This window comes from Lutra lutra, chromosome 2, assembly GCF_902655055.1.
Source record: "Lutra lutra chromosome 2, mLutLut1.2, whole genome shotgun sequence".
Classification (NCBI taxonomy): domain Eukaryota; kingdom Metazoa; phylum Chordata; class Mammalia; order Carnivora; family Mustelidae; genus Lutra; species Lutra lutra.
Genome location: NC_062279.1, coordinates 111,869,622 through 111,893,345, shown reverse-complemented (window position 1 = coordinate 111,893,345; position 23,724 = coordinate 111,869,622). Strand labels below are relative to the sequence as shown.

Here is a 23,724-nt window from a genome sequence, read left to right as displayed (position 1 = left end):
GGAGTCCAGAGATCTGGAATATTTAGAGGTATCCCCTCCAAAGTGAAAGACAATTTGTGGCATCTTGTACCCAGTTCCATGAAGAAAGAGGCACACACATTTGGTGGGCTTTTAGCATTATAGAGGCACAATAATATTACACCGGTGTTGTTCCTTCCCATTTATTAAATAAACCATAAGGCTCTATATGTAAGGAAGGCCAACAGCAAAAGAATATTCTTCAGCAGTTCAGTTTAAAGAATAAGCCACTCTAACTACTTAGATCTTGTGACTCAGAAAATCTACTGTGTACAAAATATCTATAACAGATCATTGAGCCTATGAAATTCCCCAGTAAGAGAATCATAACACTGCCACATAATTGAGAGCAAAGCCATGCTTCTCTGACAAGTAACTATTTTCCTTGGGAAACATCTCCTGATCTTCGTTGTTGGATTCTGGTGAAGACTGAATATCTGGCCATGGGAAATGAACTGGTTTTGAGACCTGAGCTGCCTTCCAAATTAGATGCTATTTGATTGACCTGTTCTCAAAATTGGATGTGAGGAGCAGCTCTCCATCCTCAACTTGAAGTGGCATATACAAGAGCAGACTCAAGAAAGTTCTAAAAGCACAAGAAAGTTTCATGAGCAAATGACTCCAACTCTCATGGCACCTCATTCTCCTATAATGCCATCTCTCCCTACACCTATTAACTTAGCCTTAAGGGATTTCCCTATAGGCAGGGAAAAAAGATTGAAGATTGAGTTAGTAATGATTATGTATATAATACACTGGCATCAGCCATAAATAAGTTGATAATAGCATTAGAGCTCTTCACACTGTTGGTCACAAAGGACAAGTAGAAGATAAATGTTTATAATAAGCAGAACTTTGAGAAAGAGATCAAACAGCATACTTTATCTAGAATGGAAGATTATCAGAGTGAAGATTTGTACATAGAACCTAAAGGTTTGGTTTGATGAGGAAGTTGAAAGGAAAAATAATTGGACTACAAGAAAGTCTAGGGTAGAGGTATGCTCATGGACCTCTCAAAATAGGTTGATGGTGTGAGAATGCTTGTGCCTCATGTGAAAGCTCACCAATGGACAGAGAAGACTTTCCAGAATCAGATGGGCAAGAAGACCAGGACTGCAAATGTCAGCTGTCCTCTTTCCCCAGCATCACTGAGTATTACTCACTGGGTTCGGGAACAGAGTGGCCATGACAGAGAGGGAAGTGATTTGTGGGTTCAGTCTCATGAACTTCCTCTCACAAGGCAGACCTGGCCACCATCATCACTGAATGCTTACATTACCAGGAGCAGAGACCCACGCTGAGCCCTGCATACAGTTCCAAATGTGTGTGATGCGGGTGGCATGGTCGGCCGCCTAGTTACTGATCATACTGAACCCCTTTCACTGTGGACTTGGTAGCAATTTTTTTCACTAGAATGGGTATTTGTTCTGGATATAGATTTGACTTTCCTGTATGCTTCTATTAGCAATGTCTTCTGTGGACTCACTAAAGGCTTAATTCATCAACGGTAATCCATGTAACTTGGCTTGTGGTCAGGATGGTATAGGCCATTTCCCACAGGATTCACTGGTCTTACCATAACCCAGGAGCAGCTGGGCTCTTAGAGCAAAGCAATAGTCTATTGAAGACTCAGTTACAAAGCCAGCTGGAGGACATCCTATGAGGTGGGGTACTGGTCTAGAGAAAATGGTATATGCTTTAAATCAATAACCAATATATGGTGTTGTTTCACCCAAGCGCAGATTACACAGGTCCAGAAAGTGTAGGGAAGTAGAAGAAGAACCTTCCATACTACCCTCCTCCTCCTTACCGAGCATAGGCATTAAGGAAGTTATAGATAGTGCCTCACAATTAGTTGCAAACATGGGGACTGTAGTCAATATTTATATTTTCTTGCTTGAGCGGTAGTGTATGTGTGCATACATTAACCCCTTCTCCCCCTCTCCTTGTCATCTACTATGTTACTTGGTATATTGTTGGTGGTTACCTTTAGAGCTTTGTCTATGAATTACATGTATGTAGCTTTTGCAAAACATTATTAAATGTCTTCTTTCCTCATTTAAGCGTCCATGCAATAAACTCCTTCTAGAATTAAGCTCCAAGAATAAGTCTCCATTTCCAGATAAGTTTACAAACTTCCCTTTACTGGCTGATGAGACTGTATAATCCAGCATGTTTCTTTCTTGAACTAGTTGCTAAGAAGCTCAGAGCTTCCAATTAGCTCCATTGTCATAATTCTCTAGCCTCAGGTTTCCAGCACATTGCTTTCTTCCTTTCTTTTAAATGATTTCTGCTTTAACTTTTTCTACTCTGGTTTATATACATTTTAATAGTGCACATCACTTCAATTCCTTTTTAGATGTACCTAAGTAAATACATAAGTAAATAAATAAACAAACCCTGCCATTCACAAAGCAATTCATGACTTCCCAGAGCCGCAGTTCAGGCCCACAATGGCCCACTCATTCAGTCAGCATTTACTCAGTGCTCACCATGTGCAGGCATGACTGTCCTACACTCTCCATCACCGTGTATGGTCTTCATGTCCTCTGCCATCCCTATTATTTCCTGTGAGATGCCCCATGGTAAACTCCATGGTAACATTTTGGGATAATGTGTGGCTCCTGTTATTTCCACTGTCTTTCAGAACCTGTTTCTGTTTGTTCTTTGCTCCCACCTTCCAGGAGATGACTTTCACCAGTGGACCTTTAAATCCAAATCTACTCTTAGATAAGATCTTACAATTTCTAAACTTCCTGATAACTTCTCTTTCTACCATATCTTAGAGCACCTGCAACTTTTTAGAAGCTTTTAGAAGCTACTGGAAAACCAGAACGGTCTCATCCTAAAAGTTAAGGATTTTCTTCATTTTGGAATGAATGCAGATGTGAAGTAGATGGGATTGGGTAAGGGATTGTGTAAGCTCGACACAAACACTGTAATCTCTGAAGGGATGTGTTCTCTCCCAGAGATGGTAAAATAGCACGTTAGTTTATAAATCAACCTCTTGAGAGTTTGGTTAGTAAAAATAAATGTATTGGGCTGGACACAATCTACTGCTGTTCTCTCTTTTTTTTCTATACTTTTGGAATAATATTTGTCTATCATAGGTACAATTCCTCATGGATGGTTGGCTTATTTTCCTCTTTTTTCCCCCTAAATTGATCTTTCTTCTATCCTGCCTTCTCTTGTTCTTCCAAAGTCATATACTTATTCTTTAATCCATTCAACATTTTCACAAGTACCTACTATGTGCCTGACACAGTCTGCTTAATAATAAACAGATGAATATGGTATAGTTTTTGGAGTTCAGAAGTACACAATTGTGGGGAGGCCAACGTGTGGGCAATAATTTCAACCTTATGATAAATGACAGGACAGAGGCACCATAGAAGTCTAAAAATGTCCCTTCACCTGACCCACAAGCTGAGAGGCTCTTTGGGGACAGTGACCCTTTTATAAGGCAGCAAAAGGTCATCAATCTATCATGTTGGGTGAGTTACTAGGCTTTTACACAACTGAAAGAACCAACAAAACATCTCAAGCCACTGCACGAGTAACCACGGTTTTGGAAAGTCACATGAATTTTCCCATTAATTCACATATTATATGTAGTTGTGATCTGATAAAACTAGTAAATACGATAAAACTAGTACCCCAGGGTAGAATTTTAAGTAAGAAAATGTTTCTCAAGCAGGGCACATAGATATGTAAAGTACTACAAAGCTCCTTTAGGACTCCTGAATGCCCAGTGTGGTACTCCATAGACATTTCCATCAGCCAGTGAGATGATGTCAATAAAGGATGGTAATTGGTCCCTAAAGGATTGCCTTGGGAAGTGTACAGAACAAATGCTCAAGAGTGGCAATAAAGAAGCAAGGGAGGATATAATTATTCATATAGATCAAAAGATGTGGATACTTTGGACATGTACAATGGGTTCAGATAATTAAAATGTTACATATGGATATTCTGAAAGGGTAACATTTCTGTATTCCTCAAGAGACTTTAAGAAATCTATTTATGTCCCCTACATGATACTCTGTTCTCTTATCAGTGACTAGTAGCCAGCAAGAATGCTGAACCAAAACATTTCTTTCAGAAACTAACAGTCTTGTCCCTCAACAGCACATATGACTGATGACAGACTCACTTGGACAAGTAGATGTACAGTCCATTTAGAGGAAGCAACAGAATGTGTCAGCAAAGAATACTCTTGGCTTGGTGTAGTGTGCCGCCTTTACAAATGTATCAATTTTACTTAGGCCTTCCTTTAACAAAACAAAAACCATTGCTTTCTTCTCTAGGTAGTCATTCTTTAGTATTCACCCTATCCAAGTTCGCCACCTACAGGTCATAGAGTTCACAACTGCTTTTAAGGTCAGAAGATTGCATGTGAGAATTCACTCCTGCCTCCTATTTAGGGACTTTCTTCTTCTCCTCCTTCTTCCTTTTTTAAAGTAAGTTTATACTTCTAACTGTTGATTGATACCACAATCAAGGGTTGTTTACTGTACACCTACCATCTTGTTAAGATGTTTACTCGTCTCTTTTACATTTCTCTATCATATAGAGATTTATGTTACAAAAGCAATAGCGAAGAGCTATTAATCATATGTTTTAGTGCCATGTTTCTTCAGCTTCAAAAATATCAATCTCCCTTTTGTTCCACAAAAAAGCAACACACTCTTCACTAATGCTTGAATTACTAAGCAATTACAATCCTAATCATCGCTACTGTGTACTGAGCATTTAGCTTGGTACCATTGGCCAAGAAACTTACAGACATCATCCAACTTAATATTTAGAGCAAATGTATGAATTACTATTCTCATCTTGTACATGGGAAATCTGAAGTTATAAGCATTTAGACAGCTTAACCCAGGGCATAGAGCTAAGCTAGTAAGTTGGATAAATGGTTTTGGAGATCTGTCTCACTTCCAATGTTCTTGGCAAATGCACCAAACTACCTCCAAGTATTTTTTTAAAGATTTTATTTATTTATCTGACAGAGAGAGGAGAGAGAGAGAGAGAGAGCGAGAGCGAGAGCGAGCACACCAGCAGGAGGAAGGGTGGAGGGAGAGGGAGGCGCAGACTCCCTACTGAGCAGGGAGCCAGATGCTGGCCTCCATCCCAGGACTCCGGAATCATTATTTGAGCCAAAAGCAGATGCTTAAACAACTGAGCCACCCAGGCGCCCCTGCCTCCAGGTATTTTATTTTTCTATTTTTCAAACTGAGAATGATTGCCTGTGGCTTTTTTCAACTACCTCCCTCCCACTTTGGAGGTTTATATGTGCCCTCCCAAATAGGCATTTTCTCCCTGCTACTTCAGTGAGTGGGAAAGAATAACTTTTCTTCTCCACGTGCTGCACAAAAATTGAGAGTACAACTGTAAACTGTAAAGAAGTCTCCTGCATCACCAAGTTTAGTCCAACAGAATTCCAGAAGTTGAGGTGAAGCTGTGACCTGCTATTCCTTCTTCCGGAGCTTAGGTTGGCAGGTGTCTCCAGGTCATGCCTAATCTTCCCTATGGACCTTAAATAAAGTCATATTCAATCAATAATGCCTAAGGCCTGGCCCTTTTTACAAAAGGATCTTCAAGTTGAAGTTTCTGGAGTTTTTCTTCAGAGGTTACTTTTTTTTTTTTAAGTTTTAAAAAATTCTCTTTTAGTAACCTCTACAGCCAACATGGGGCTCAAACCCATGATCCCAAGATTAGGAGTCACATGCCTCTCTGAATGAGCCAGCCAGGTGCCCTGAGAAGTTGCCTTTTTAAGAAAGATCATCAAGCTCTATTTTTGGAGGTAATCCTTTATTTTCAGGTGAATTTGAGTTTCTATTCTTTTCCTTGTCCCAAAAATGTGAGGTACACTTAAGCAAAGTAGAGGCATGATTACTTCTGGAATTCAGTGATTTCTGGACAAGTCATCAAGATTTCTGATTTGCATGGGCGAACCACAGCTCCCTGGGGATCAGAAGATTTTAAAATCTAATGATTGGGAATCTTATATTCAGAGATTCTTAGGTTTATTTTAGCTGCAAGGAATATAACATGCCCAAACTAACTTTAGCAGAAAGGGGAATTTATTGGATAGACACAGGGATCTCTCATGGACATAAGGATAGGAAATGCAGATAGTCCTCTTGAGGGATTACAGTCAGGAATGGAAAGCTGTTGGGAGCAAAAGTAATCTCTCTCCCTCTCTTTCTCCCCCTCCAGAGTCTGTTTTATTCATTCCAGCAAGACTTACTGGGAGCCTGCTATGTATCAGGTACCACACCAGGTTGTAAGAGTATAGAGGCAAACAGAACATACAAGGTCTGTTCTATTCTTCTCTATAGATCATCCTTATTTGATCCACTTACCATGGCTTTACATGACCTCCTGATTGAAATCCTCAACAGAAACTAACTAGATCTCAGCATCCTTAGTTCAAAGACAAAATTTTAGTACAACACAAGCTAGTGAACAGGAGAAGATATTTGCAAATGATATATCTGATAAGGGGTAAATACCCAAAAAATATAAAGAACTTATACAACTCAACACCAAAAAACCCACAAACAATTCAGTTAAAAAATGGGAAGAGATCCTAAATAGACATTTTTCCAAAGAAGACATCCAGGTGGCCAAGATACATGAAAAGATGCTCAGCATCATTAATCATCAGGAAAATGCAAATCAAACCACAATGAAATACCACCTCATACAAGTCAGAATGGCTAGGATCAAAAAGACAAGAAATAACAAGTATTGATGAAGATGTGGAGAAAAGGGTCCCCCCATGCTTAGTCGGTGGGAATGTAAATTGGTGCTACTACTGTGGAAAACATATGGCAGTTTTTCAAAAAATTAAAAATTGAGGGGCACCTGGGTGGCTCAGTGGGTTAAGCCTCTGCCTTCGGCTCAGGTCATGGTCTCTGGGTCCTGGGATCTAGCCCCACATCAGGCTCTCTGCTCGGCTGGGAGCCTGCTTCCCCCACTCTCTCTGCCTGCCTCTCTGCCTGCTTACAATTTCTCACTCTGTCAAATAAACAAAATCTTAAAAAAAAAATTGAAATACCGTGTGATCTAATAATTCACTACTGGGAAAATGAAAACACTAATGCATAAAGATATATCTACTCCTATGTCTACTGGCAGCGATATTTACAATAGCCAAGATATGGAAGCAACCCAAGTGTCCACTGATAGATGAATGGATAAAGAAGTTGTGGTATATGTAACAGAATATTACTCAGCCATAAAAAAGAATGAGATCTTGCCATTTGCAACAAAAGATGGACCAGGTAGGTATTATGCTAAGTGAAAAAGTCAGATAGAAAAAGACAAATGCCCAATGATTTCACTTATATGTGCAATCCAGAAAAAACAAAACAAATGAAAAAACAAATAAAATCAAACTCTTAAATACAGAGGAAAAAGTGGTGGTTGCCAGAGGGCAAGTGGGTGGGGGTGTGGGCAAAATAGATAAATGGAATTAAGAGGTACAAACTTCCAGCTATAAAATAAATGAGTCATAGAGATGAAAAGTACAGTATAGGGAATTCAGTCAATAATATTGTAATCACTTGGTATGGTAACAGATGGTAGCTACACATATTTTGGCAAGCACTAAGGAATATGTAGAATTGTTGAATCAATACCTTGTACACCTGAAACTAATATAATGTTGTATATTAATTATTCTTCAATTAAAAAAAGAATCATGGGATTTTAAGATATTTCATTTGTTCGACTGCAACTTTCGAAGTGAGTATTTAATTCTGATCAAATTCATTAGCATAATCTACTTTGATTTGTAGTTCAATTCACCATTTTAAGAAATGCGTGCTAACATTTCCTAAATGAGCATAGTATCCAAACTTTTAATGAAGTTTAGTGTGTGGCAAGACACTGCAGATACAAAGGACTGTAGTTACTGTAATACTAATACAAGCTACAGGCATTGTCTTAGGTTGTTGGGACTTAATCTGATTGCTTTGTACATGAGTCCTTCCCACTTCCCATGATGTAAAGTTTTTAGAAATTTTATTTGTTATAAAGTCATGTGGTCTTAGTTCTCATTCCTCTTTCTGACTTTTCCTCCTAATCAGATCTGAAATCTAGAACTGTTCCCTTAGGGATTCACTCTTTTTGACTTTTTAAATTCCTCTGTGGTTTCGCTTCTTCTCACTAATTAATTAATTAGATTCAACAAATATTTATTAAGTCCCTCTGATGCACTAAGATAACCAAAAGTCTTATTCTCACAGAATGCTTTTGGGAGAGGCCATCCACCATGGTCTGTGGGCATCACTACAAGTTCTTGCTGAGTGTGTCAAGAATACCCACCAAATTCCTCCTCTCCTGGGCAATTAATCAGGTTTGTATTTGTAGCAACCTTGAGGGATGAGGTAATGTCTCCCTCTGGAACAAGAACAGGTTTGTTATAAAAGCAGTAGCTTCCTCAAGATCCATGTTCATTGGCTGCAACACAAACCTACCCACATGCACCTGGACTGCTCAGTGTCACTCCTTGGAGACTTGGAGGACATGAGAAACTGATGTCTACATGATGCTCATGCTTCTTGCTGTGCTCTTGAATAATAACATCCTCTGTCTTTGACCCAAGAGTCTCATGTCTTGTGTCAGTATCCATGAAACAGTAGCAGGTCAATTTATTAACTTTAAAGATAGTTAAATAAAATCCCAGAGCTTGAAACTTAATCTTAATTTCCAGGAATTTCTTCACTCCTAAAAAAACTCCCTTACAAAGTGAAATTTTATGTAATGCTCTAGAAATCTGCCTTAACTGAAGTAGGACAGAGACAAGAATGTCAACCATATTTGATATAAATTTGCTTTTTTTAACTTCCTATAGTCTCTCAAATGTGTAGCCTGCATATTAAAAATATCATGTTCTTCACAATTCTTTAAAAAAAAAATTAAGGTTTGTGGGGTACCTGGGTGGCTCAGTCAGTTAAGCATCTTCCTTCAGCTCAGGTCATGATCTTGGGGTCCTGGGATCAAGACTCATGTCAAGTGCCCTGTTCAGAGGAGAGCCTGGTTCTCCCTCTCCCTCTGCCTGCCATTCTGCCTACTTATGTTCTCTATATCTCTGTCAAATAAATAAATAAAACCTTTGAAAAAATTAAGGTTTGTGAAACTTTCCTTCCAATAATGCAAATTAACCGAAATTTCTAGGGCTTCTCCTATGTGTCAGGTCCTACAGGGGATATAAAGATCAATAAGACACAGTTTCAACAGTTTCAGGCCTCAGGGCTTAATAGAGATGACAAACACAAATGTGTATCTCAAATATAAGAGTGACGGGGATCAGGTGTAGTTGACTTCCAAGCAAAGAATGGATGAAAAATGGGGATGGGGAGAGTCAGTTAAGCTAGTGTTTGTTAAGAAGGCCAAATATGAACTAAACTGAAGAATGGATAGGACTCCAACAAATGGAGAAAATGGGAGAGGCAGGGTCTGGGGAAAAGGAGAGTGGTACAAAGAGATGCATTTCAGATGGATGGGGTGGGGTGGGGAGCAAAGAGCAAGAGGAAGGGCCTCACAGATCATGATCAGAATCAGCTGTTCGGTAGTCTAGGGTGCATGGAGCACTACTGAGAGATGATGAGTTCAGGTCAGTCTGTTTGATGTACCCATGAATCCTGTAGAGAAATGAAGCTCTCTGTAAGAGGTGGGAAATGTGAGTCAAACTAACGAGAAAGATTAGGACTGAAGAGGAATTTGGGGTGCATCCACAAGGGCAGGGTTTGGCAATAATAGAAGTCATTACACTAGATTAAAAGAAGCAAAGGTAGAATCTGAAGAAGACGTGGCCTTTTAGAGAATGCCTCTACCCGGGAGCCAGATAGTGATATAATGGCTTCCAAAGAAACAGCTAGAAATGTGAGAATAAAGAACAGTGGAGACATGACAATGGGCAACAAGTTCCACAGGAAGACCCAGAGTAGCCACTAAGAAAAGGTGACTAGATCAAGTGATGGGAAAGTTCTCGTTGATCACATAAGTAGACACTTCAGAAGAGGGAAGACCAGAAGAAATGGATGCAAAAGTGTTAAACAAGGAAGTGAAAGGGATAAATACAGACTCCTACTCTGAGAGGCACTGCTGTTAAGGGAAGGAGAAAGGTGGAATACGGTCTCAGGAGAAATGAATATTTCATAACAACCATTAGATTTGAACATGTGTGTAGGCCAAGAAGATGTCAGTAGGCAAAAAAAAAAAAAAAAAAAAAAAAGGGGAGAGAGAAAAGGGAAGAAAGAAAGAGGAACAGAGAGAGAAAGAAAAGAAAAAAAAGATGAAAGAGGGAATATGAATGAGAAAAACCACGAGACAAGTTAAAAAGGGGTTGGTTTAAGAAGTCAGAAGGAGATGGCTTAGATACAAGGGAGAACATTGTCTCTGTGAGGCAGAAGGGAAGGAGAAAATTTGAGAGTTAAACGTAGATAACCCAGTATCCTAAATCAAACAGATGGAGATCTGAAAGGTAGGGCGGGAGGAGTGAGTTTAGCTTGAAAAGGCGGATCCTGGATTGAAACAGGGACTGTACAGAATTAGAAAGACAATCAATTAAGGATGAATAAAAGAATCAGGGAGGGCCCAGCTATGGTTCATCAGTAATGGATCCCATCAGAGTCAGCTGAGGGGCTGGCTGTCTCAGTCAACCCACATCTGGAAAGGGTATACAGTGGAGGGAAGGAATATAACAAAAGTCGAAAGTGCGTTTAAATATATAGATAACCTTTTGAGCCAATGGGTCCCTGCTCAGAGAAAGGTTGGAGGGCCTACAAATGGGCTCATAGCCTGGGAAAACTGGAAATCCGGGATGTCAGAGATGCCAATGAAGATGAATGAAAAAGAGGAGGTAGGGGATTCTATTTGCACAAATGTTCTCTAGGTTTGGGACCTAGGATTTAGAGCGGATCAAGTGAGGACAGATTCTCAGTTGCAGCTGGAGCCAGCCTGATGATTGACATGGTGTTTAATCAAATGCAGGCCACCAGAGAAGGCTTGGGGCATTTTATGACACTTAATTGACAGTGTTTTATTGTCGTATATCAACTACCCAAAAACTCTTACGCAATGATATTTTTATCAACATGTAAATTCCTCCTTACCCATTTTACTTGTTGTTAAGGGAAATACATAATATAAATTGGTATTAAGAACTGCAAATGAGTTGTTCTTAAATCCTATTTTAAATTTTATTTAATTTCCAATTTTGAGAATGAAAGTAAACTAGTTTACTTGGGGCCCTGTGGTAGACTGGTTTTCATTTTTTTTCTTAGTTGTAAAACTAGGAATTAATTGTGGTTTTGCTTAATGTTTTTCTTCCCCACTGTAATATATGCTGCAATAGGGCAGGGCCTGTGTCTGTTTTATTCCCTTCTATAGCCTGGAGTAATTCCTAGCACATATGAGGTACACAAAATATATTTGTTTTCAGTAATTGAAATATTTGAAATAAGTAATTGAAATAAGAGGAGATATTTACTGAATCTCTTAGTTGCTTAATCCTATGCCTTGCTTACCATATATTTGATAAATTGGAAATATTTCTTTTTATTTCAGGAGTATCTGCAATATTCAAAGTAAATAAGATTCCTTTTATTGTCTTTGTAAACTATTAAATTCTCTGCCTATGCTCTTGAACAAGAAATAACATGTTTACTTTTAATCCATCCTCTAATCTTTTCCCTTCTGATGTAAAATTTTCAGAATATGTCTCAGTGTTAATGGTCATCAATCTTAACAGAAATTTCCACAAAATTATTACTCTGTTGCATTATAAGGACATCATCTGATGTTCTGAAAATTCTGTGACAATATTTATGTCATAGTCTCTGGTTCAGAAAATGAATCAGTTAATTAAGATGTCAGCCCAAACGGATGTTTAGGTCATTTACAGGATGGTGGTAATTGCCTCTGCAATTTAAGGGCCTGTTCGTTCTTTGTAGTGCCTCACTGCCGCCCTCTTCTGGTCACACATAACAGCACAGGCGCAAGAGATTCAACTTTTAACCGGATGTATATCTTTGCTTATTAATGAAAACAAATGTGGCTCTACAAAACGAAAAAGAACCAAATAAATTACAAGACTTAGTAATGACCAAAAAAATGGAAAACTTTTGTGAAACATTAAAATAGTGTTGCATATTATTTACCTGACCATTTCTGACCTTTTCTGAACCGCATTTTAGAAAAAAGTCCATTAATCTTTTGAATTTCATTATAGAAAAAAATTCTCTAATCCATTTTCTCAAAATTTATGTTTCAATATCACAACGATAAAAAGTTCATTTATATTATCCATGTAGGAAGAGTTTGCTAACAGAATTAACAGTGTAAATAGCGTTGCAGGCTATGTGTAAACTGCTTGGGAGAAAAAAACAAATATTAAACTATTAGTGTTTTAGAATGACTAAATATTTAAAATGAGTACTGATAATTCAAAGAGAATTCATTACTTATTTATAAAATGCTGAATGAGTCCTTCACTTGTAAACAATGCAGTGGTTCTGAACATATATATGACCTGAAGCTTTTGTATATTCTGTTCTCTTGATTCTCGCTATACATCCTACAGTCCATGAATTCTGCCATCTTCTTATAAATAGGGTCTCTACTCTCCTAGTCTCTTCTGTTGTTATCTGGACGGGGTCCTCTCCATCTCTAGTTGGCACTGTTAGCCTCCAGATGGGTTGTCCTGCCACCTGTCTCTTCCCATGTTTCTACACTCTGTACTTCACACGCTTCCAGATAGCTTTTAAAAATCATAATTAACCTTGTCACTCCCCTGCTTAAAAATGTCTTCTGACTTGCTGTTGCCTATCAAATCAAGTGCAAGCATCTGAACTTGGCATGGAGAATCCAGTCTGCCGGGCTCAGCACACCTGCAACACAGCATAGCTTCTGGCCTGAGTACCCTGGAAGGGTGGCCCCCAGCACTCTGTATTTGACTCTGTGGCAGAACTTGACACAAGGCTCTGTCATTTGTCAGTTACCTACTAGTCTCCCAAGAGACTGACTCCTGAGGGTGGTCAGTGTCACACTCATTCTCTTTCAAGTCTTTGGAGCACAGCTGGAGCTACCTGTGGGACTAGCACACAGTAGAAGCTCAGTGCAGGTTTGTGAATGGATGAATCAGTGAATGCTGCTCTCCCCATTGTAGCTAATGAAACTCTCAGGTTTGAAGTCTTAAATTATAATGCTATTTCTCTAAAGCCCTTGTTGACTCCCTTCCAGCACAATTAATAGCTATAACAGCATTCTGTTCATGTTACATGTAGCTGTATGTATTGTCTCTTGTTCAAGGTCATAAGTGCCAAAAGGCAACTAGGGAGAGGGAAAAGGGCATGAGCTTTGGAAGCAGTTAGCCCTGAGCTGTGTCCCAGCCCTGCCACTTACTCTGTGTCACCTCCGACAGGTGGCTTCAGCCTTTCTGAAACGAACATTATTTTCCCCATCTCTAAATGGGATTAACACCACTTCCCCATTAGATTAAGGCAAACATTAAAATAGAAAGTGAAAACTCATGACACATACTAGATTTTCACAAAATTTAATATTTGTTCCTTTCCGCAGAGGGTGAAGATCATATCGAATTTATGTCTAGGTTTCCAGGGCTTGAAAAACTATAAAGACTCAGTTAAGTTTGCTAAGTAAATAAATGAATCCCAGAATTGTAGTTGGTCAAAAATAATATAAGAATTACAATGTTGGATCAAATTTTTCCCACTTCTATGTTTATAGTATCTAATGCATATACAAGTCACATAATTTGAGGCATAAATTTTTCTAATCTTTCAGTTATACTTTCATTTGTCCATTTTCCTTTATGTAGTCATTGTAAAGTATGTTTACAAAGTATTTAAATTAAAAGAAGTTATGGTTACTTATTTTTATTTGTTTTTTATTTTTTTCAAGAGGGGGGGAGGGGCAGAGGGAGAAGGAGAAAGAGAATCTTAAGCAGAGGCCACACCCATTGCAGGCCCAGATGCTGGCCTTGATCTCACAGGCCTGAGATCTCGACCTGAGCTGGAATCAAGAGCTGATCACTTAACTAAGCCATTTAGGTGCCCTAAGAAGTAATGTTTATTTTTAATAATAAGATAAATATAATGTGAAAGAAGAAAAGCAGAATATAACATTGTCTACACAGTGTGATAGCTGTTATGTTTAAAAAAGTCAATGAAGATCAATAAAGTTTTTTCCAGAAATAGAAAAAAATCCATCCTAAAATTCATATAAAATCTCAAAAAATGCTGAATAGCCAAATAGCCAAAACAATGTTGAAAAAGAAGAACAATGTTGGAGATCTCTCACTTCTTAATTCTAAAACTTTCTACAAAGCTACACTTGTCAAAACAGTGTGTGGTACTTGCATAAAGACAGATACCCAGGGGCGCCTGGGTGGCTCAGTGGGTTAAGCCGCTGCCTTCGGCTCAGGTCATGATCTCCGAGTCCTGGGATCGAGCCCCGCATCGGGCTCGCCTCAGCAGGGAGCCTGCTTCCTCCTCTCTCTCTGCCTGCCTCTCTACCTGCTTGTGATCTCTCTGTCAAATAAATAAATAAAAATCTTAAAAAAAAAAAAAAGACAGATACCCAGACCAATGAAATAGCAGAGATAGCCCAGAAATAAACCTTCATTATATGGTCAAATGATTTTTGAAAAGGATGTCAAGACCATTCAATGGGGGAAAGAACAATCTTTTCAATAAATGGCACTGGAAAAACTGGATATGCATGTGCAAAAGAATAAATTTGGACCCTTACCTTACACCATTAAAAAAAACCAACTCCGGGCGCCTGGGTGGCTCAGTGGGTTAAAGCCTCTGCCTTCGGCTCAGGTCATGATCCCAGGGTCCTGGGATTGAGCCCCACATCAGGCTCCCTGCTCAGCAGGGAGCCTGCTTCCCCTCCTCTCTCTGCCTGCCTCTCTGCCTGCTTGTGATCTCTGTCAAATAAATAAATAAAAATCTTAAAAAAAAAACCCTCAAAAACATAGAGCCTAAAACTATAAAAGCCTTAGAAAAAAAAAAAAACAGAGGAAAATCTTTATGATACTGAATTTTGCAGTGATTTCTTGGGTATGATCTCAAAAGCACAGATAAGAAACAAACAAACAAAAAACCCAAATAAATAGAACTACATAAAATTTTAAAAACTTCTGTGCATCAAAGGTCATATTAAACAGAGTGAAAAGGAAACCCATGGAATAGAAAAATATTTGCCAATCATTTATCTGATAAAGAGTTAATATCCAGAATATATAAAGAATTCATACCACTCAACAGTAAAAATACAAACAACCTAATTTAATCAATAGCAAAAGGCTTGAATAGACATTTCTTGAAAGAAGATATACAAATGGTCAATAAGCCCATGAAAAGATGCTCATTATCACTAATAGGGAATGCAAATAAAAATCACGATGAGAAACCACTTCACACCCATAGGGATGGCTACATGACAAAGAAAGAAAGAAAGAAAGAAAGAAAGCAAGCAAGCAAGCAAGCAAAGCAAAGAAAAGAAAAGAAGTATTGGCCAGGATGTGGAAAATTGGAATCTTAGTGCACTGTTGGTGGGAACAGAAAATGGTACAACTGCTATGGAAGACATGGTATTTCCAGAAAAATTAAAAATAGAATTATCATATGATCCAGGAATCCCACTTCTGAGAACATGTCCAAAATAACCCTAAGCAGGAACTTTCAGGGACATCTGTATCCCATGTTCATAACAGCACTATTTACAGTAACCAAAAGGTAGAAGGAACTTATGGCCCCATCAACAGATGAATAAACAAAATGTGGTATATACATAAATGGAATATTATTCAGCCTTAAAAAGGAAATTTTGACACATGCTATTTGAGGACATTATACAAAGTGAAATAAGCCAGTCACCAAAAGACAAATGTTGCAAGATGCTACTTACATGAAGGTACCTCGAGTCATCAAATTCATAGTGACAGACAGTAGAATGGTGTTTGCAAGGGTAGAGCAAAGGGAGAGAATGAGAAACTATGGTTTGATGGTACATAGTTTCAGTTTTGCAAGATGAAAAGAATTCTGTGGATAGATGAGAGTGATGGGGTATGAGAGTGAGAATGTAAATTAGCACCACTCTACTGTACACTTAAAATGATTATGATGGCAAACTTTATGTGCACCTCACCATAATTTTTTAAAATGGAAGAAACATAATCAGAAAAAAATACACCAAAATATTAAGTCTTGGCTCTCAGTGATACTTTTCAATTATTTTCCCCTTCTTTTCATAATTTCTACAATGACTATGTGTAGCTATATAATGAGGAAAAGGAATTAATTCAAAAGCCTCATATGAAAACACCCCAAATAGATTTTCATAGATTCTGATCCATTTCTAATTTAGAACTTTCTAGTTTAAAATAATACTGAATACAGAGGACTTTATTATAAGAAGAGAATGAACAGAATAAGGGATAATCTCTACTCTTTATTTCCTGCATTATGTCATAGGCATTGTTGCATGATTGCTCCTTGAAACATCTAGATAAGAGAATAGAGGAAACTTATGTTCCCAAGTCCCAAACTTCTCTCTTAAAATTTTCAGATGCATATTTCCAACTGTTTATTGGATATCTGCACTTGGATACCCAGTAAGCATCACATTCTCAACATGTCCACTTTGAATTCCAAACGGGTCTCAGCTAAGGTCTCTATCTTTCCGGGAAAGTGAAATAAAGGGCCAGGTCTTAGTTGAGCTGTGCATTCAGAACAAGTTGAATGGGATAGGGTGACCTGAAGAGATAGAGTGACCTGAAGGGATATATATATATATTTTTTCTTACAAATTCTTATTTAAATTCTAGTTAGTTAATGTACAGTGCAATATTGGTTTCAAGAATAGAATTCAGTGATTCATCACTTACATACAATACCCAGTGTTCATCATAACAAGTGACCTCCTTCATTACCCATCACTCATCTAGTCCATCCCCCGACCCACTGCCTTTCATCAATCCTCAGTTTGTTCTCTACCATTAAGAGTCTCTTATGGTTTGTCCCCCGACCCCACTCTTTTTTTTTCCCCTCCCTGAAGGGATATATCTTTTTTTTTTAAAGATTTTATTTATTTATTTGACAGACAGAGATCACAAGTAGGCAGAGAGGCAGGCAGAGCGAGAGGGGGGTAAGCAGGCTCCCCGCCGAGCAGAGAGCCCGATGCGGGGCTCGATCCCAGAACCCTGGGATCATGACCTGAGCCGAAGGCAGAGGCTTTAACCCACTGAGCCACCCAGGCGCCCCTCCCTGAAGGGATATATCTTTTGGAGAAAACTTGGCCAGGGGGAACTCCCTAATTCCTTCATGTTCCCTCAGACTTTCACACATTGTGTATGTGCAGCTGTGGTCAAAAAGCTTTTCCTTGACAACTGTGATCTGGGGAAAGACCGTGTTGAGATATTGTAAGACTTCTGTAATCTATGTTGCATAATAATTAGTGCTTTTCTTTTCTTTCACTGTAACTTGCTTTTTCATACATGGCAGCTTCTGGCTTGCGAGTGAAAGGTACTACCAGTCTACTGGATGTCTTCCAGTAGCCTCCATCACAACGTATTTAAGTCATGAAAATCTTGAAGATCGTACCATAGTGGTTTCTGATGTATTTTTAACCATCTAAGCCACCACCTCTGATGTATTTTTAAAGATCTAAATTTTTTTTTTTAGGATTTTATTTATTTATTTGACAGATGCAGATCACAAGCAGGCAGAGAGGCAGGCAGAGAGAGAGGGGGAAGCAGGCTCCCTGCCAAGCAGAGAGCCCAATGTGGGGCTCAATCCCAGGACCCTGGGATCATGACCCGAGCTGAAGGTAGAGGCTTTAACCCACTGAGCCACCCAGGTGCCCCTAAAGATCTAGATTTTTTGAAACATTTCATTATAATGAGCACAAAATGATGTTATTTTAAAATGTGGAGAAAAAAATGTGGCAAAAAGGAAAATAAGAATTACCCAAAGTACCACTAAGACATAAGCACTATAAACATTTTGATATCATTGTTTCTTTGCATAGTTATATGTTTATATAAATATTTTATTATATATACATATATCTTCATATTTATAATAAAGTATTTAAAAGTGTAAGTTTTTAAAATTAAACTAAGTATTCTTTGACAATTACTGAGCAGTCTGATTTTTGCCTCTCAATTGAGGTAGCTAGGTGTAGTCAGAAGTGATTTAACCAAACATTGTGACACTGTACATATATTAGTGACACTTCCTTTCCACTCAAGTCGTATGGTTAAGTTAGGGATGCTTTTTGCATGTATAATCTTCTGCTTTTCTTTCAGCCTTACTTTAGAACTAGACAGTCTCACCTCTCTGCCTCCCTCTTTAATCCCACCTAACACAAATGATGAATCCCAGTAACCAAACTTCGTCAGTGGTGTATTCACCTTTATCACACCTTATCTAAGGAAAAGGTCCCTCACATTGTGTCTAGGACAGGCGTGATGCAGATAGAGCAGGATGGAAGAGACTGGAGTAGGGCCAGAACCTCCTTGAAGGGCGGACACCTCTGTAGCTACTATAGACACAGATGAGGAAAATCTTGTCTGACAAGTATGTCATCTCACACAAAAGAGCTATTATCAGATTAAAAAAAAATTAGAAGACACATTTGGCAGGGTTCACAACTTGTCAAATGTCTCAACCTTCTACTGCCTCTAGTTGAGTAGACATCATTATGTGTGTGTGGGAAAGCAGATGTAATTCTTCAAGTGTTGAGTTGATGGATTTTTTAAAGAAATTTAATTCTGGAGAAAAACGATGTCCTTTGTAAGCTAGAGAGCTTTAAGTTGTGGTAAGTCTCATTTAAACAAAAGAAATAGGGCAGAGAAGTAGGAATCCATGAAATTTTACTTTTATAGCAAATCCATATTGGGTATCTACAATGTGTCATGCATTGGGTTAGGTAATGGGAATTCAGAGATAAAAGGTATAGACTTAGTTTTCCAAAATGGTTACTGCGAAAAAGTTCTCGGGTAGAAGAATGCTCTAGGCCCTTGGAAATATCTTGTCCAACAGGACAAAGGCTAGAGGCTGAGGAGATCAGGATATACTGTGTGATCTTGAGGGCCTAAACCAGGAATGCGCAGATACGGGTAGTTTCCAAAGACATTTAAGAAATGGAATCAAGGTCACTTCAAAATTGATTAGATATTATTGATTAAGAAATAAGGGGTCTAGGAGAGCCCCAAGTGTTTAGCTTGAGCAAGTACATGGTTTTTAGTGCCAGATATCAATATAAAAAAATATTCATGGAGGTGGTAAATAAATCCAGTGTTGAAAATGTTTGATGTGAGATGCCTGTAGGATGTAGAATACAGATACTTACTAATAGAAGTTCACACCTGGATGTGAGTCCAGAACTCTGGAAGAAGAACCGCAGGACCTTTAGTGAAAACTGGTACAAGTGCAGCAACAGGCATTCATCCAATGTGAACACGCAAGAGAGAGAGGAGGCAGAGAGCACAATGCAGTATATGACGTGGGCAGAGAAAGAGCATATAAAAAGGAAGTGCAGCCAGAGAAGTAGGAAAGAAGTCAGAAATGCACAGTGATATGGAAACCAAAAAAGAAAATACACACAAGTCAACAGTGTCAAAATTGCATAGACAGAGAAAAATGAAGTCTAAAAATCACCTTTGGATTTGAGTAAAGTAATGAGAGGTCATTTTACTGAGTGGATATATACTTAAAGAATATGTTTCCAGAAGTCCTGAAGGAGGGGTGCCTGGGTGGCTCAATCATTAAGCATCTGCCTTTGGCTCAGGTCATGATCCCTGGGTCCTGGGATCGAGCCCCGCATTGGGCTCCCTGCTCTGCTGGAAGCCGCCTCCCCCCTCTCCCACACCCCCTGCTTGTATTCCTCTCTCCCTGTGTCTCTCTCTGTCAATAAATAAACAAAATCTTAAAAAAAAAACCAAAAAAGTCCTGAAGGAGAGCTACAAAGGTGAAGTGCTTTGCCACATCGACATTGAGAGGCTGGAGCCTGCAGGCTGGAATTGACGGTGTAGGGGTGTTTCTGTCTGCTTCTTAGCTGCCTGGCAAGCTGTGCCTTTAGAAGCTCCACCTAGTTCCTGGTGTCCTCCACCCACCTCTCTGGCCCACTGGGGAAGAGGGGAGGTGGGAGGTGGCAGGGGGAATCTGGGCTCAAAAGGCTTCAAATGTTTCTTATTAAAGAACCTGCAACTTTTGGAGATGTGAATCAAACCTGGTTGAGTAATATCTTGGAAGAGATGCTATTCACTCACATTTTATTATCCCTCACAATAACACGGGGCAGGATTTAGGGAAGCAAATTTCTGGGTAGGAATACAGTTATCTTGGAAAATGATGAGCTGCAGCATCCAAACTATAATCAGAGATTAAGTTCTTCTGAAAAAGTGGTCAAATAAAAGGACATGTGATGAGGACCTAAGCGTCTTCTTTTTTATAGAAAAGAAAAACACTTATGAACAGACGAATTTTGTTGAAATTTTTTCATATTTTTTTCGTGCTTATAGTGCACTCATGGGGAATGTATCACAGTAACTAGATATGCTAGGGTTAAGATTCTAAGCGAAGTTTCCTGGGCAAGCCAACGACACAATATACTTTGAGGGGTGCTAGGAGTATATGCAAAGATATAGCAACAATGAATGTTAAGTATAACACATACAGACATAAATGTACAACTCCAGCTTATGGGAATCCAAAAGAATGAGAAACTAATTAGGAAATTATTAGCATGCATATCATGTAAAGTTTCCTTGCCTCTTTCCTTCCTTTTTTCCTTTCTTCAGAAGAATAAGTTGACTGCAGTAAAAACCATGGTTGAGACTGAAGCAATCAATGCAAGAAAAATCAACCGAGAGTAGTATTTCAATGGGTATGTCCATCTATGTTCTCTGACTCTCTATGCCCATTCTCTCTAGCACTGAGACTCAATCCTCTCTTTTTCAGACAGCTAGTTATTTGTATGCCAAATAAAGGAAAGGTAAGATTTATTTTTCAAAGACTGCACAGTTGTTTTTAACTAGGCAGCAGCATAGTTTTATTTAACACATTCTATTAGTTATGTCAAAAGTAATACAAGCATGTTATATAATATATATATTATATATGTTATATATATTATGTTATATGTTATATATATTATATATTACTATTTTATATAGTAATATGAAAAGTCAATATAAAAATAAATATACAGACATAGATAAAGGAAAAGGAACAATTAATTTATCACTAAGACAACAACCACTTTTAGAATATTTGTGAATTTATATCTTTCTATATTTTGTACATGAATTGTGTAGTTGTAAGTATAATAGTTAATTGATCCTGAATCTGTTTTTCACTCAGTATTTTCTATGCTGGTACTATTCTTCACCTTGTTTTACAGATTTTTTACAGTATTTTTTTTCCCATATATACATACATAAAGTATGTATTTATAAATTAGGCACAGGAAGAGATTAACAGCCATAATAAGAAAACAGTAATAAGGGGCGCCTGGGTGGCTCAGTGGGTTAAGCCGCTGCCTTTGGCTCAGGTCATGATCCCAGGTCCTGGGTTCAAGCCCCACATTGGGCTTTCTGCTCAGCAGGGAGCCTGCTTCCTCCTCTCTCTCTGCCTGCCTCTCTGCCTACTTGTGATTTCTATCTGTCAAATTAATAAATAAAATCTTTAAAAAAAAAAGAAAACAGTAATAACAACATACTGTAATAAAACATATGTGAATGTAGTATCTCTCTCAAAATACGTTATTGTACAGGCATACCTTTTTTTTTTTTTTTTGAGAGAGAGACAGAGATAGCGACAGAGGTAGCGAGAGAGAGAGAGAGAGAGAACGCGCGCACACAAGTATGGAGAAGAAGGAGAAGCAGGCTCCCTGCCCAGCAGGGAGCTCAATGCAGGGCTCGATCCCAGGACCCTGGAATCACAACCAGAGCCGAAGGCACATGTTTAAGCGACTGAGTCACCCGGGCACTCCTGTACAGGTATACTTTGAAGATATTTTGGGTTCAGTTCTAGACTACCACCATAAAGTGAATATTGCAATAAAGTGAGTCAAATAAACGTTTTTGGTTTCCCTGTACATATAAAAGTTACGTTTATACTATGCTTTAGTCTGTTAAGTGTGAAATAGCATTATGTCTAAAAAATGTACATAGCTTAATGAAAAAATACTTTATTGCTAGAAACTGCTAATCGTCATCTGAGCTTCCGTAAGTTGTTGTAATCACTCATCACAGATCACCATAGCACACATAACAATAACAACAAAGTTGGAAGCATTTGAGAGAATTATCAAAATGTGACGTTGAGACATGAAGTGAGCAAAGGTTCTTGGAAAAACAGCACCGGCAGACTTGCCCCATGCAAGGTTGCCATAAACCTTCTGTTTATAAAAGCTCAGTGTCCGTAAAGTGCAATAAAGCAATCACAATAAAAAGAGATATGCCTGTACTGTACTCACCGTTCTTCTCTTGTGGTGATGTGAGCTGATAAAATGCCTGTGTGAAGAGATGAAGTCAGGTGAACAATGCAGGCATGTGACGAAGCAAAGATCATCTGCTTCTGGTGGGGGTTGACTGTGGGAAACCGAGACAGTGCAAAGCAAAACCATGGATAAACGAGGGACTACTGTACTATAACTTGTTTGACCTTTCCCTTTTGTTAGAATGCTTATAATTTGGGTGGGAGGTTGGGGGCACCAGATGGTGGGTATTGGAGAGGGCACGGATTGCATGGAGCACTGGGTGTGGTGCAAAAACAATGAATACTGTTACGCTGAAAATAAATTTAAAAAATTAAAAAAAAAAGAATGCTTATAATTTGTTGTTACCGTAAATACCTTTATGATAAACATCTTTGTGAATTTTCTCCATATTAAGAATTATATCCTCCCTAGAATGGATTCCCTAGAAGATATGACCAATATGATCATTTTTTAAAGGACCATTGGCATACTTCATGATACATTAATGACCCTTGACCTAGATGATGCTCATGGTTCCCTCCTCCTCTCTCACCCTTTAGCCCACACCACCCCTCTCCGCCCTGCAAAGATATCAGTGTGTGGGAAAACAGGCAGAATAGAACTACAGTTTTTATTTGGGGTTGATTCACCCTCTCTCCAATTTTATTTTTTTTTTTTATATTTGTTTATTTTAGACAGAGATAGAGAGCCAGGGAAAGGGCAAAGGGAGAGGGAGAGAATCCTAAGCAGGCTCCACGCTGAGTGCAGAACCCAGCATGGGCCTGTCCCATGACCCTGAGATCAAGACCTGAGTGGAAATCAAGAGTTGGTTGCCCAAATGACTGAGCCACTCAGATCCCCTATCCTCTCTATGATTGTTGTTTCAAAAAATACTGGTTACCTTCTATATTCCTTCAATTTTATGGCAATTCATGAGGACTGAAGATATGACAAAATGATAAAGCATTTTTTATCAGCTATTTTGTATATCTGTAATTATGAAATTTAACAGATTGTTATTATTAATTGAGCTGCATAATCAAGGACCAGTGGGGTTCAAATCTCTACAGTGATTTAGAAAATATCCACTTATCAAACACATTAGTTCAATATTTCTAAAACTTTAGCCATTTACATTTCACCTCCATAATTTTTACCATATCTGCATATTACCTG

The 23,724-nt window shown here is 38.5% G+C and overlaps 1 protein-coding gene across 7 annotated transcripts in view; it reads right to left on the bottom strand.

The window, feature by feature from the left end:
* ALPK1 (alpha kinase 1) overlaps nt 1–23,724 on the bottom strand; it is a 122,360-nt gene that overhangs the window by 90,273 nt on the left and 8,363 nt on the right. For 6 of the 7 annotated variants that reach the window (XM_047718235.1, XM_047718236.1, XM_047718234.1 and 3 more), the window contains one exon: nt 22,546–22,660. The gene's annotated coding sequence lies outside the window, so the exon portion shown is untranslated. The remainder of the gene's footprint in view (nt 1–22,545; nt 22,661–23,724) is intronic. The other variant, XM_047718237.1, reaches the window with a different exon arrangement.